Source organism: Notamacropus eugenii, chromosome 7 (genome assembly GCF_028372415.1).
Source record: "Notamacropus eugenii isolate mMacEug1 chromosome 7, mMacEug1.pri_v2, whole genome shotgun sequence".
Classification (NCBI taxonomy): Eukaryota; Metazoa; Chordata; class Mammalia; order Diprotodontia; family Macropodidae; genus Notamacropus; species Notamacropus eugenii.
The window spans coordinates 76,900,182-76,916,357 of NC_092878.1; the positions used below are offsets into that span (position 1 = coordinate 76,900,182).

Below are 16,176 nucleotides of genomic sequence, written 5' to 3' on the forward strand. Positions count from 1 at the left end.
ACCCCCACCTCGCCTCCAGATCTGCCCAGCCAGTGCTTGGGGTCTGAGATTGAAATGCTGCTTCCCAGCCTCAGGGCTTTGGGTGGAGGCGGGGCTGCTATTCAGTGTGAGATTAAGTTCAGCTGCTTGGGTGGGGGCAGGGCCGCCACAACGGGCTCAGTTCCCTCAGGAGGTTTATCCATTGTTGAATGGATCTGGGCTCCTGCCTGCTTTGGGAGCCCCTGTCCACTGCCACCTCTGCTGCTGCCTCCCAAGGGGCCCTGAATTATGGGGACACCCCACTCCCCTCTCAGCCACCCAAAAAGAATCTCTCAGTGACCTTTGTCATCTGTGGGTGGAGGGACCTGCGCAGCCACTGGAGATTCCATCCCTGAAGCCTGCTCAGATCTGCTCCTCTCGGTGCTGCGCGGCCAAGGCAGGGCTGGGCTCTGCTCTGGGTCCGGTCCTTTTGGGTCAGTTTTTCAGGTCTCTCAGGAATGGTAATCTCCTCCACTCCATTGTTCTGTGGCTTCTGCTGCTCCAGAATTTGTTGGGAGTTCTTCTTTACAGGTAATTTATAGGCTGCGGGTTTGGAGCTAGCATACGTGTATCATTCTACTGCATCATCTTGGCTCCTCCCCCCTCAGTTAAGATTTTTAAACACAAAGCATTAAGAACATATTGATTATACTGATGGAATTATATTAACCTTATATTAATTATATTTATTAAGATGGAATGGTGTCAATACATTAAAAGTTGTTTATAGACTTTTGTCTATAAATTATTTATAAATTTAATTATTTACCTGTATGATAAAATTTAAAGTCAGAATGAGATTATCAAAATTCAGTTACATTCCAGGCAATATTTCTCTCTACTTAAAGTTATTTATATTGCTAAATAATATTTGAGCTGTTACTAAAATTTTGATTGAAGAAAATATACCATAGGAAAAGGATTGTCCCCATATATTACAATTTGGACTTGAGGAGCTTATACTGAAATGGGTATTTGTTATTTATTTCTTTTCATTGTTTTACAACCAGTACTTCTGAAATAAAAGACCAAAATGGAATTATTTTTGACCTTTCCCCAGTATTATATGCTACTTTTCTCTTAAATTTTTAAAACCCTGTGCACCCAAAGTCAGGAAAGGATGCTCTTTAGGCACCTTTATCCTCTTAGAAGGATGACTATAAATAAACAAACATATAAATGACTAACTAGCTTTAAGGAACTGGGGAAGATTAGACCTGGGTTTACTGTAGGGGGGTCTCATTTACCTGAATATTTATTTATCTGAAACCCCACAGTTTGACTGCATTCTGTTTTATTCAAGACTTGTTATTTAATTGGTAAAGAAAACCTCCTCCACTGATGTTTAATCAACAACTGTTTTGCCATCTGTAATCTTAGAGAATTGCCTGTGGCATTGAGCAGTGAACTGATTTGTGCAGGGTTACACAGCCAGGATGCACTGGAGACAGAAATTTTACCTAGGGACTTCTTGACTGCAAGGCTGGATCTCTCATGTATCATGCTACCTCACATGCTCTTAACATTCATGCTTCTTATCATTATTCTCTGAAGTCAAATGTGAATTGAAAAATGTGTCACTCTATAATTCTGTAGGGAAAAAATATGCAAAAATTATCAAGGTTTTTCTAAGTCTGCTCTATTTTGGTTCTTTTACCTGTCTGATCCTTTGCAGTTTCCCATGTGGGTTGATCATCCATGTCCTGCTGTGTATGGATGTCTTCCAGAGCAATGTCCCTGCAACCTCTCTTCTTTTGATGCTTTCTCAGTGACCTTATCAGCTTCCATAATCTAAATCTCCTCTCTCTCCTGAGCTATAGTCCTGCATCTTCAACTCATTTCTCAAACTCAACATGTATAAAACCAAATTCATTAATTTTTCCCTCTAAATATTTCCTTTTTAACTTCACAATTTTTTCAAGGGAACCGCCATCCATTTAGCTATTGGGGTTTACAATTTAAGAATAATCCTCCATTCTTCATTCCCACTACTTACATATAATCATAGCCCCTCATTACCTCTCATGTGGATGACTAAATTGGTTGGGTGGTTGGTTGTTGTCCTTTGTTCTCGAAAAGACCAAAGTGACATCACCATGATAAAGTGAAATTTCAGTGTTTCTGACTGTGGCTGATCAGACCAATGTGAGTTCAGAATGCTCTACCACAGGTTGGGCACAGATAGTCCGCGTGAATATTTGGGGTGGATACTCCAAAGTTGCGCATCTTACATTTGCTTTGTGGTGTCTCAATTCTGCTTTGCTTATAGAGCATAGCACCCTTTCTAATATAGGCACACCATGCTGAGTGGTCCTGTTCCAGTCTGTCCCATGTTGCACAGTCAAATCCAAAGTTCTTAAGAGAGACCTTGACAGTATCATTGTATCACTTCTTCTGACCACCATGTGATCACTTGCCCCATGTGAGTGCTCCCTAAAATAGTCTTTTTGGCAAGCGTACATTTTGCATTTGAATGAATGTCCTAACCTCCAGCCTCTCATATCTTCCCTGGGTTCAAATATGACCTCTGTGCATGTGATCATATAAATATGCATGGAGGTCATATGTGTGTATATGTATGCATATGCACACACATATACATGTGCATATTATATGTCTATATACATACACAAACATATATACATGCACACACGCAATGAGGGGATTAATACCTTTCTTCTACCCTCATTTATTTCTTATGTATTTACTTATTTGTGTATAAACTGTTTCTCCCTAGTTAGAATATAAGTTCCATGAAAGTAGGAACTATCTCATTTTTGTCTTTGGATTCTAAGTGCCTAGGAATGTGCCTGATACATGGTATGCATTTAATAAATGCTTACTGAATCAAATTGAATTCTCTTTTTTCTCTCTACTTTGGCAAGATCTCATCCACTTGCATAATTTCAGTTATTTCTTTGCAGATTAAAAGCATCTCTATGTACAATCTCTTCTATGCATCTCTGACTGCCTGCTTAATATCACCACCAGGACACAAGAAACACCTCAAACTCAACATGTCCAAAACTGAACTCATAATTGCTCCTGAAAAACTTGCACCTCTTCTCAGCTTCCCTGCTTTCCTCAGTAGTACCATTGTGCCATTCCAACTCACCTACGCCTAATGTTAAAACACGTAAACTTTTTTTACTCAAAGACCAAAATCTCTTAAGAGTTTCCATGAAGCACATTTTAGTGAACCTGGACATTTCATACACTCTATAAACAACTGAGACTTTGAGTGGTGACTTTGCATAGCCCTCCCTCGCTTAAATTCAATTTACTTGTATGTCATAGCATCACTCCCTGATGTCATGGTCCTCTTAGAGAATGAAGGACGAACAACAAGAAACAAGTGATTTCAATATAATGTGTACACACAAAAATCAATGAAAAACCCACCTATATGCCAAATTCCTTCATACTTAAACCAAATATAGATATTCATATATGGAAATATACACAATTTAATTATTTAATGATTACTTATTTGTATTTAAGTGCCTAACACTGTTTTCTTTGGCATCAAATTGTCTTTTGAGTGTGTATCTGTCTTTTTTTGGGTTCAGTAATATTTTAATTTCAATTATGGAGAAATATTGATTAACAATAGGATTCTTACATGTTGGAAAATTCATTCTAAACAGTGAAGTTGTAAAAACAAAAACAAAAACAAAACAGTTGTTTATAATATCCCAGAAAAACCAGAAACATTTTATTCAACAATATGCTTAAATTCACTGCTTTATCCAAGTCACTTCTTAGTTTATACAGGTTGTTTAGACAGGTGTTTAAAAGACTGCTATAGATGAGGCCACAAGTTCCTCATTTCTGCCTTCAGCCAATATCTTAGTGAATTTTTCAAGATCGCTAAAGTTATCATCAACACTTTTAATACAGGATGTCCCAAAAGTTTATTAAAGCTTAAAGCTGCACTAAGGCTATTATGGGGTGCCATGTATAGTATTCACTGTGCAGATTCAAATTTTACATAGCTTATTTGTACAGGAGCATTATTGTGCATTATTTAAATTGCTTGTGAAAATGAGGATACAGCAGCAACAAAAGAGTCCATCAAAGTATGATATAAAAAGGCTTTATCTTCATTTTATGTTAATTCATTATGAACACCACTGCAGAGTCAGGGTGGCCAAGGGCAAAATACTTTGTAGTTGACTTATTATGACATAATATAACACTGCATCAGAAGCCGTATACATCTTTGTAACAAAGTTATTCTAGGATTGTGTGACCTCCCAATGCTGCGGCAGCGTTTCTGTAGACCAGTGTTTGTGAGTTATTTATTGTTGTAGCAATACATATATTTCAATTTGTGATAAGAAATTATTTGCCTAAAGTTAATCTGTAGCCACTAATCTTCCACATGAATAGCAAAATGAAAAGCTTCATTTGTTTATTCATTCATGCATTCATTCATTTGTTTAACATTTATTAAGTGCTGCAGCTAGGTGCTTCATGAGACACATAAATAAAGGACAGGTTTCCTAACATCATTGAGCTTACCACCCCTCAAGTAGGAATATTGCCTACAAGCCCAAGTACTTCTCTCCTATTGAGTGTCATCATGACCATGATGAGAGATTCACAGCTCCCTTGAGAATACTAAGGATTCTTTGTATTTTTATCTCTAGCATTTGGCATAATACCTGGAAAATAGAAAGTACCTAATTTATGCTTCTTAGTTGATTGATTCCCAAAGGCTATACCAGTGGATACATAAGTTCTGGTAGTCCTACCAGGTGATAACAGTCTTTGAGTACGGGCCTACTGATAGGCTGTTAGATAGACCGGAGCCCACCCTGGCTAAGTTTAGAGAACTTCTTCACCAGAAAACTATGCACCAGCTGAGGTCTTATTTTTTTTGCCTCAGCAACTCATGAAAATATCTACTAAGGCCTAAAGGGGTTTGAATTTGACTTAGTTGAGGAAAATATGCCCATCAATAAAATCATAGATCTTTTGAGGTACAAAGGAAATACTGGGTCAGAATGTCATCCAGGTGATTCAAGGGGAAAAAAGGTAACTTTGTGTGAGCCAATTAGGATAGATGAAGATAAGATGAGAAGAAAAAAAGAGTCTTTTTCTAACAAAGAGATAGTTAGGGGCTGAGCAAGGAATTTGACACTAGGAATTAAAAGGAAAGGTAGTCCCAAGTGATAATTTGAAAAGTAAGGACAATTTCTCATGCAGACATTACAAAATGCAGAATTTAGGGACCTCTCAACCTTCAACCACCTTTGTATACTGTCTCTTTTAATTTTAACATTCCAAAGGAGCTTGAAGGTTATTTAATCCAATCAAAAATTGACAGATGGAGAAATGAGTCCCAGAAACGTTAAAGTTGACTGCTCAAGGAAACAGGTTATTAGTAACACAGAAAAATTAGATCTTAATACCTCTTTGATTCTGGGTGCATGTTCTTTCCACCAAAACATTATGAATAGGCATTTGCTTATTAAGATGGCAATGTGAATAGTCATAGAAAACCCATCTCTCCCATGAAATCTCAACAAATACCTGAAAAGAATCCCAGAAAGACCAACTGTAAATCTGAAAAGACTCAAAGGAGAACTCATATTGTTTCATGGCATGATTTTTTGGTTCTGATTGTTTCATTCTATTTTTGATGGAGTCTACTACTTGAGAAAAGTTTCCATTTTCTGTTGTAAACTGTTTATTCTACTTCTGTTTTTTTCCCTTAAGAGCTTTAGTTTCATCTTTATAACTCTCTTTATTTTTTCAGTTATTATTGCAGTTCTTGTGGTCAAACCAATTTTTTTATCTTCTGAGGCTTTGCTTGTACTTGTAACTGAATTAGTCTTTTCTTCTGATATTAACTCTTGGACTTCTCTTAATCAATAGTGTTTCTTCATTGTGGTAGGCATTTTCTTCTGTTTATTCATATCTCCCAGCCTCAGTTTCTGGATTGGGACTTTGTTCTAGGACAAGGCTCCATCCACTCTTACCTGTATTCTTTGAAGGATTGGGTAGGGTCAGCTTGGTCTTGTCCTCACTGTAGTATGAATGGCTCTGCCATGGAAGAGAGTAGAATAAGTTAATTGCAGCAACCTACATGGGGAATGGTTTACTTAAGATGCTACAATTGTAAATCTGTCTCTTTGTTCTCCTAGGTGCTCCCTTCTGGTCTCTCTCTGCTACATTTGAGCAAGAATATACATAGATCAATAATTAACCATGAGTATGATACATAAAAAAGATAAAACAGAAAGTTAAATATGCTCTCAAGAGATGTAAATGTTTTGGGGAATAGGTACAAACCTTCTTGGGAAAGGAAATGAGAAGGAAGAATTGGGAATCATCCATTGTGAATCTGCAGTCCATGGGGCGTTTCAATGGCACAGTATCCATCCCAATACACCTCATGCACGATTTGATGAGGATCTCCTGGTTTTTACTGCTTTCTTCTTTGGATTTGGTTCTCCCAGTTTTCAACTCTGCTATGTGCTACAGAGCTACCCATCCCTTTTCCATTTCCACTCTCTTTCCCAACTGAGCTGTCCACAATCTTTTGGCTGGAAGGGCAGGACTATGAGTAATATGAGCTCCCTTTGACCACTCCTCAGATTAAGACAAATTAGGGCCAAGGAAAGGGAATTAAAAGGATGTGGGTGGGGCTGAGAAAAGGATTGGAAGATTCTACCCCCAAACCAGCAGGTAGCACCTTGACTGGCACTGCCACAAAAGAATTCAGTCACCAGTTCTGTTGCTATGATTAGGTTTCTGAGTAGGGTTTTTATGGAATACAAAAATCTATATCTAATTTTAAATAAAATTTCCTGGCGTATGTGTGTGTGTGTGAGAAAAAAAATGAATGTTTATACCTATAATATAAACATATTATTTTCAGTTATTCAGACATTCCAAACCACACATTTTCTTCTTCTCCCCCTGTTATTTTCTTTTACTCTGCTTTCTCCATGCCCCAAAGAATAAAAAAAAAAAACCATGCCTTTGCCTGGCAGAAATTGGACACAGCTCTTGCAAAGAACAAAGTATTCTACATATAATTCCTCATTAATTACTATTTGCAGCAAAAGGTTTTTTAACATTTTGACTTTCTTTAGATAGTCATGGTGGTTAGTAATATTCCCTCCTAGTGAAACATGAGCAGCAGGTTTTCTCAGAAGAAAAGGAAATGATAATATATAAAATGTTACCTATGATTGGCTATAACCAGTTTTAATTGGTGCTAAATAAATTATTTACTAAGGCAATACATATTTATTAAACAGATGAACAAATGAATGACTTTCAGTTATCTCATCCATAAAATCCAATCCTCTGTCCCCTATAGTACTTTTCTAGGACACTAGCAAAATGGCAGGTCACCTCAGTTTCTTCTATTTAGTTCCCTCAGAAGATATATTTGAGCCCATTTCTAATCTGTTCATGCTAAATTTCCCAGGGAGGGAGACCCATCCTTTACCTCAGTAAACATGTTAATTATATCTTCCAACTTGACAGAATATTTTCCACAGTAGTGGGAGGATGAATAAATGCTTGAAGACACTTTGGGGTTGGCTTTGCTTACACATCCATGTTCTGCCCACACAACTGCCTTACAAATTCCATCTTCAGGGTTTTCTTTGGCAGGATTGGACGGGATGTTCATTTGTTTCTTTGCTACTTTATTCTATGTAAGTTTAGACCTGCCAAACCATGCCATGTTGACATGCCTTTGCCCTGGTCGGTAAAGGATACCCATGCAAGATACCCTGGTATGATCTAGCTATTGGCAAAGGATAGCCATTTGGTCTGGGTTTATGCATTCACTAAATTCTTAGGGGAAAACCAGGTGAGGTTTTTGTATCTATTCACCCAGGTCCCTGATCTAGATTCTTAAGGTGAGAATGCAGTTTAAATATTATACTTTTACAATTCTTTTTCCTAAGTTTCTTTCTCATGATTATTGACCTGGTAGGTAGTCTAAGAACTGCACTGGCATCCATCAAATAAGAGTGATGATGATGATGACAACTAGAATTTATATAGCACCTATACTGTACCAGGTAAGGGTAGCTATTTGTCTCAGTGAATAGAACCCTGGGCCTAGAGTCAGGAAGACCTACATTCAAATCCAGCCTCAGATACTTATTAGCAGTGTGACCTTGAGCAGTTCATTTAAACTCTGTTTGCCTTAATCCACTAGAGAAGGAAATGGAAAACCACTCCAATATCTTTGCCAAGAAAAACCCATAGACAGTGTGTTCCATGGGATAATGGAGTTAGACACAACTGAACAGCAACAATGTGCCAGGTACTGTGCCAAGTGTTTTATAACTATTATGTTACTTGATTTTCACAACAATCCTGGGAGTTAGGCGCTATAATTATCTTCATTTTATAGTTAAAGATAAAGCTGTCTAAGTCTGTATCCCAAAGAGATCATACAAATGGGAAAAGGACCCACATGTACAAAAATATTTATAGCAGCTATTTTTGTGGTGGAAAGGAATTGGAAATTGGGGGGATGTCCATAAATTGGGGAATGGTTGGATAAGTTGTGGTTGTTATTGTTGTATTTGTCCTTCATTTTCAAAGAAGACCATGACATCAGAGAAATGATGGCATGACTCCCCTGGACTTTGTTTTGAGTGAGGGAGGGCTGTGCAAGGTCACCAGCCTCTCTTCTCCTCCTGAGCCATCTGGATCCAGTGACCTGACATTCATTAGGATGACTGGAGACAGCCCAGGATGCAGTGAAGGAACTGGGTCTTTTCAGGTATTCACTTACAAGGAGGTAAGACCCTTTGAGTGAATAGACCTCTTTAAGAGTGAAGTGCTGAAGTGAGAAGAACCAGGAGAACATTGTACACAGTAATAGCCACAATGTGTGATGACTAACTGCTGGGGATGGAAGCTCAATTCCATGTGGACAGTCTCGGGCGGGTAAAGGTGGGAACTTCTAAATCTTAGAGTTCTCATGAGGCCCCCCCATAAAACACCAGGGAATCGAGGAGTGAGACCGAGCAATCTCGTGTATTTCCACCTCTTCCCGTGAGAAACGTGATGGGAGGAGCATCCCCCTCGAGACTGTCCCAGATCTGGGCACACCTATTGTTATCTAACAGGCACGGTATTCAGATGCAAACTATGCGGATGGAGAGCTTAATTAGGGTCAGGAAAGCCTGAAAGCTCTCTTAGCTCGGGAGGGGCCCTTACAGGACAGAAGGCTCTGTTTTCCCTCTCTTCGCTCTCCCCTCCCCGTCTCTCCCCACTTACACTTCTGCTTCCAATCTCTTATTGTAAGATCTTTGCCTCCTTGGGAGATTCTTCGCTCCCTCCTAAGGAAGAATTCCCCCTGCACTTGTAACCAGGACCCTGAATAAAGCTTAACCCTTGTTCGACTCCGGAAAGTCTCTTCTCTCATACGTTTATCCGGTTTGGCCAGCCAAAGACCTGCGATAGAGGTAAGGTAAGACTCGGGTAGCCCTCAGGCCTCTAGGCCTGGCAACTAACTTTGATAGATTTATCTCTTCTTAGCAATGCAGGGATCCAAGACAACTCCAAAGGACTCATGATAGAAAATGCTGTCTACATTCAGAAAAAGAACCATGGAGTCTGAATGCACATGGTAGCATATTATATGCTCCCTTTTTTGTTTGTTTGTTTATTTCTTCTTTCTTGTTGTTTCCCCCATTGGTTCTAATTTTTCTTTACAACATGACTAATGTGAAAATAGGTTCAATATGAATATATACATAGAACCTGTATCAAATTACATGCCATCTTGGGTCAGGGAGGGGAGATATGGGGAGAAATATGGAACTCAAAAGCTTATGGAAGTGAATGTTGAAAACTAAAAAGAAAGAAAGAGATACAGAGAGGGAGAGAGAGACAGACAGACAGACAGACAGACAGAGACAGAGAGAGACAGAGACAGAAAGAGAGAGATAGAGAAAGAAAGAAAGAAAGAAAGAAAGAAAGAAAGAAAGAAAGAAAGGAAGGAAGGAAGGAAGGAAGGAAGGAAGGAAGGAAGGAAGGAAGGAAGGAAGGAAGTTGAAACAAGTAGAGGTTAAGTGACTAGCCCAGGATCACATAACTAATGAGTATCTGAGGTTAGATTTGAACTCAGGTCTGATTGACTCCAGGCCCAGCACTATTTTCTATTCACTGCACCATCTAGATGTCTCCTTATTAAAAGTACCAGAGAACAGATTCAATTGTACTAAGTGAATTCTCTGTGGAATGCTTATGCTACACAGGGACAAAAATTTAACAGTAAGAATATGTGATAGGGTTGTGGTCTCTTCTGGTGGAGGGAATAATTGAAAGGATCATGGATCCATCTAAGTAATGAAGTATTAAATGAGTTGGATTTCTGAAATATGGAAATATCACTATTTCAGAAGCATTTCCACTATTTTTAAATAAGTAGTAAAAATTCAGTCTTATAATGGTTCTATGCTTTATTGTGAATTCACTCATATTTTATTTAGTAAGCACCTATTAGCTAATCAATAGGGAAAAAAGAACACAATATTGTTGTTACTTTAAAGGAGCTCACAATCTAATAAACAATCTCACCTGTAGGCAGGATAGTGGTAAAGTCTTGGTGAGTCAGATGGAGAATGAAGCATGGCCAACCTAGGCCCTTCTTCAAAATGGAAGGAACTCACCAGCTGGAAAAAGGGGATGGCACAGAAGAGAGAACTTTCAGGATGATAGGGCCCCATGTGGTAAGATAAGTTGTAGGATGAGAAAGTAGCTGAGTCCAGGGGACCCAGAAACATAGTCAGAGAATGAAACATGGCTGACTCAAGCTTGTCCCCAAAATGGAGGGCCTAGAAAGAGCTGAACAATATGAGAAGGGTCTAGTATGGAGAAGGGTGAGAAGGCACCAGTTGCTAAGGGATATTCAAGGGTGAGAAGGACTTTGAATCCAGGAGAGTCAGAAGCACAGATGGATGGGGCTTTCTCTCCTTTCCTCTTCTCTTCTTTCCGTTTTTTCCTGAAAGCATATTTGATGACTTTTGATTTATATCACAGCTATTTCCAGATATACCTCCCATTCTCAGTGCTGGATCCTACAATGTTGCCACATTACTTATCAATGCAGGGTTAGAAAGGAAATAGATGAACAATCTTCACAGCTGTCTTTAAGTCGTCAACTATGTTGTCATACTTTATATGTTTGTACTCAAGCTAGTTCTTACCCAGTTCTATGTCGTTCATCCCAGCCCTCTAGCCAATTTAGCCCCTCAGCCTCTATATTATATGATATCTGGATAATGGCAACCAACTGATTGTCAATATTATGAGAGATACTGTGGATCCTACAAAGTAAAAGACCCTATCTCTTAATATCATAGATCTATAATTGGAAGTGAACTTAGATCTACTCTAACCCTCATTTTTATTTATAAGGAAGCTGAGGTACCCAGGGAGATTAAATAACTCTCTAAAGGTTACAGAGGTAGTAAGTGATAGAGTTTAGATTTGAACTTAGATCCAGTAACTGACAATACAGTGCCTTCTTCACTGCTTCTAGATGCCTCATTCAAGAAGTTTATAATCCAGATGGTAGGATGACATTAACATGCAAAGAGTTAGCCAACAAAGAGAGAGCAGCGGGTAGTGTACAGAACACTACATTGGGACTTAAGGAACCTAAGTTCTGGTCCTAATGCTACCGTTTAGTGACTGTGTGACTCTGGGCAATTTAATGGATGGGAGAAAGTGAGAGACAAGATTGAAGATGAGATTTTTCCAGACCTATTTAAGGAAATAAGTAGACTACATTCTAAAGAAGAATGAGTAAAGGAACTGTGGGGATGTCTGTGGTTGTATTGCTGGGTCAAAGGGTACTAGGTCTATTTTCAAAGATGATTAGGGAAAAAGGAAAAGAACTTATATGTTCCAAAATATTTATAGCAGCTCTCTTTGTGCTGGTAAAGAACTGGAAACTGCAGGGATGCCCGTCAATTGGGAATGGATGAACAAGTTGTGATATATGATTGTGATGGAATACTACTGTGATTCAAGAAATGATGAGCTCAGTGATTTTAGAAAAACATGGATAGAATTGCACAAAATAATGAAAAGTGAAATGAGCAGAACCTAGAGAATGTAGTAATATAGTAATAGCAATATTGTTTTAAGAACAACTTTGAGAGAATAAGTCATTTTGACTATTATAAATATCCAAGAGGACATATAAAGGAAGACACTATCTGCATCTAGAGAAAGAACTGATAAATAGAAGTTATGTGTGGAATGATTTTATATAGATATACATATTTCTGTCTTATAGTAGGGTGGGGAAGAGGGTGGAGAGAAAAAAGGAAAAAAAATTACGTGATAACTTTATTGTATATTTAAAAGGAATAGCATAATAGATTTGTACTTTCATGTATAATTATCTTTATTAAAAACATTATACTATGTTAGGGAAATGCTTGTTTTATTCCATAAATTAAAAATAAAATAAATAATTTTTTAAAAAAAGTTTATGGTTGTGGGCCAGAATACTGGTAGACCTATCTGAAGACGTGTGAAATAAGTCCCTGTACTCCCACAGCATTAACCAGATCTACTGACAATCATAAACAAAGTAACTGCACGTCAGACCTGGGGGCAGTTTGGGTTAATTTTGCTATCAGACTAATTAATCCGGGACCCAACTGTGGGCCCTTTGGGCAAGAAGCAAGTGAAAACAGTTTTTAGAGCTTTTGGCAGGGAGTTCCGGAGATGCCAGGGGATCTTCTTACTGTTTTTAATTTTCTTGGCCAAAAGCTTTTACTTGTTTTAATACCTGTGAAGTACTTTTTAGTCACCCTGTGAACACTTAGGAGGATTTGTATATATTTTTATTAAAGAGATTAATTATTTGAATCCTCAGGCTCTAAGTGATCCAGTATACTCAATCTTGAAACTACCAGAACAACTGGGGAAGAAGTTGGGATCTGGTCTAATGACTTCTCTTTGAAAACAACAACAGCAATTATGAGGTGGTGGTGGGAGTGGTAGTAAAATGGTGGTTTCCTGGCCCTCCAGCAATGATGAGAGCAGTGACATTGACCCATGTCTCAAAGCCATGTTGGAGCCAATTTGTGGTAGAACTTTATTGTGTAGGCTAGTGGTGTGAACTCAAATAGAAACATATCCTTGTGGTGGCAAATTGACTTAGAAAACTACAAATTAACATTATCCCTGTTGCATTGTATTTTAATTTATTTAGTTGAACATTTCTCAGTTACATTTAATCTGATTCTGGACTCACTTAGGAAATTTGTGCTCAATCTATGGTTTTGACAGCTCTCAGTGGCAACATAATGCTACCTTTCCTTTGAATAGAACTTTATTAATAAAGTGTGATTTAACATTTTATTCTTAAACAACTCTGTGAATTATGTATGGTGGCATTATTATGCCAATTAACAGATAAGGAAGTAGATCCAGAAAAAGGAAATTACTGATTAGACTGTGAAGGTATGATATAATGGGGGTAAGACCATGAACTGGTTCAGATCTGCACAACTTATAAACTTCTTTGGGCTGCAGATAGGTTAGACTAGAGACAGACTGCCATGGATGGTTGATGTGGGTCATGTGACAACCAGGAGAATGTACAGTGGCAACCCTACATTTTTTGTGGGCTGAGTGGGCCACAAGTAGTCCATGGGCTGTATATTATGCAGGTCTGAGCTAGTTACTTAAATTCTCAGTGCCTCAGTTTCTTCATCTGTAAATTAGGCATAATAACACTTGCGCCACCTACCTTATAAGCTCCCTAAAAAGAAAACACTTTGTAAATCTTAAAGTGTTATAGAAATATGAACTCTATTATTATTGTAATTGGTCTTGTTTGAATAGTGATTAGTGATGAGATCTCAAGTTTCCCTGATTGCTAGGCTAGCATTTGTTCTACTGCATCATGCAAAGTGACTTAGGAGACAGTTGTGTGTAGTGCATTTCTATAGGTGACATACAAAGCAACAGTAATAATTATAGGCTATGAATTCTCAAATCATCTGTGAAGGGAGGAACATCTCAAATAGTTACATTTGCTAAAGCCACTCATCTCCTTTTTCAGAGCAGGGATCTGCAAACTATGGCCTATAGGCATAAAAAACCTTATTTGCAAATGGAAAAATTTCCTAAGATAGGAAAAACAGGCCCCTGGGTCTTAGTTTGCTGACTTCTGTTCTACAAGAAAATTAACCATTCTCATTTAATTGATAGCTTATCCAATAGCACTAACAAACTGGAATTTAACAAATTTTCCAAAAAAATCTGATAAAGGATTTGCTCTGGGGAATTATTGATTTATAAGAGTCTATTTCTCCCTACCTCTCCCATCTTGAGTGCCATATGTGTTTACATTTTTAAAAACTTTATAAAATTGTGGCTTTCTAAATGTATATTATCACCAGAAAAAATACTGAATTTCATTTATCTTAATATAGTTTATATATTCAGTGAATTCTGGGAAAATTCATTTGAAGATGACACAATACAGCTTCTAGCTCTGTGCTAACTGAAGTACAGTGTGTTGATATAAAATAAATAGGCATCTTGCCCTGGAGTAAAATGGAAAATGTCATAGAATTTATACTATACTGAGAACCATACAGGAACAGAATGAAAAAAAAGGTGGAAAAAATATTAAACCAACCTTGGCACTCAAATATTTTAGCTTGCTGAATTTAGATGAGGTTTGGGGGCAAAGCTGATAAAAGGAAAAATCAATAAACAAATTAGGGATCTTATTAAATATTCAGAAGAATTGGTTGATTTTTTTGAAAAGCTTAATTAAAGCTTGCTGAAAGTATAGGGTATAAGATATTGGAGAAGGTCCCTTTTTATCCTCTACCTTCTAGTTAGTTCAAAAGTTTGCATGTAAAACCATTTCATTGTTCACCTTGAAAATAATTTTTCTTAGGTTGTGTGGGGTTAAGTAGGGATGGGCTCTTTGTTAGGAAATTCTAGGGTGGGAATTGTCTGTTGATCAAAGAAAGGGTAGGATGTTGCTTCCTTTCTATACCAGCCTCCTCTGGACTCAGGGGACCTGAGTTTTAAGCCCAGTTTTGTTATTTAATTCTTATATGTCCTTGTGAAAAACACTTTACATTTCTGTGCCTTAATTTCCTTATCTGTAAAATGATTGGGTTGGACCATATGATCTCTAATGTTCCTTCCCTATTTAAATCCTATGAAGATTTTAATACCATCACCACCACCACCACAAATGGTGTTTTCATAATACCTTAAGTTTGCAAAATACTTTATATGTGCTATTGCACTCTATCCTCCCAACAACTCTGTGAAGTAAGTTCTGTCATTTCCCCCATTTTAGGAAACTGAGGCACTGACGTTTAAATAATTTGCCAAGGGCTAAACAAATGGATGTGTCTAAAGCTGAATTTGAACTCAAGTCTTACTAACTCTAAGTCCAGTCCCCTATGCACTGTGACATCTAAACCATAGAGTATTTTAAAAGTGCAATTTACTATTATTATTAATTAATTACTCAGTGACAAGTATTACTTAAAGAATGAAGTCACAAATATATCAACTAGAAGGTCTTGATTTCTTGGAAATGACATACTCATAAAGAGGTGTTTAACTGAATGAGAAGCTTACTAGGTCTTTAGATGGTTGAGGGTAGGGATCATTTCTTATTTATCTTTGAATCTCTCATACATAGAACAATGCTTGGCATTATATGCAGTCAATAAATGTTGGTCAATTTGATTCTGATTTGGTTTTGCATGGCACTAAACCAAAAATGATTTGAAAGGGTCATCATTGAATTTTTCAAAGTTTTCTGCTTGGATTGGTCAGTAAACTGACCCAGAGTATTAAAATTAAAAATATGGGAATTTGCTTTATGCTTGAGAATATTGTCATACAGACAATTTCTCTGGATATTACTGTGGTGATGGCAGCCATAATATCATTTAACCCCCAGGAAGTCCCTTTACTCAATTATGGAAAAAATCTGGAAGATGCTAATAAATAACAATTTTATGGGGCTGGTTTTGAAACCAACATGAGTTTCTGGGATTTACCCTTCCTAGTAAGCAAAAACAAATGTGGCAAATACAACTCACAAACGTGACCATTTTCACATTGAAGAAGAAACTCAATGGGAGGGGGGAGAGAGTGGAAGCT

At 37.6% G+C, this 16,176-nt stretch overlaps 1 long non-coding RNA gene across 1 annotated transcript in view; it reads right to left on the reverse strand.

Annotated features, from left to right (window-relative positions):
- Window positions 1-4,098: 4,098 nt before the first annotated feature.
- The window catches only part of LOC140513140 (uncharacterized), a 52,442-nt gene continuing 40,364 nt past the window's right edge, over window positions 4,099-16,176 (reverse strand). The window contains exon 4 of the long non-coding RNA XR_011970081.1: window positions 4,099-6,069. This is a non-coding gene — a long non-coding RNA (uncharacterized lncRNA). The remainder of the gene's footprint in view (window positions 6,070-16,176) is intronic.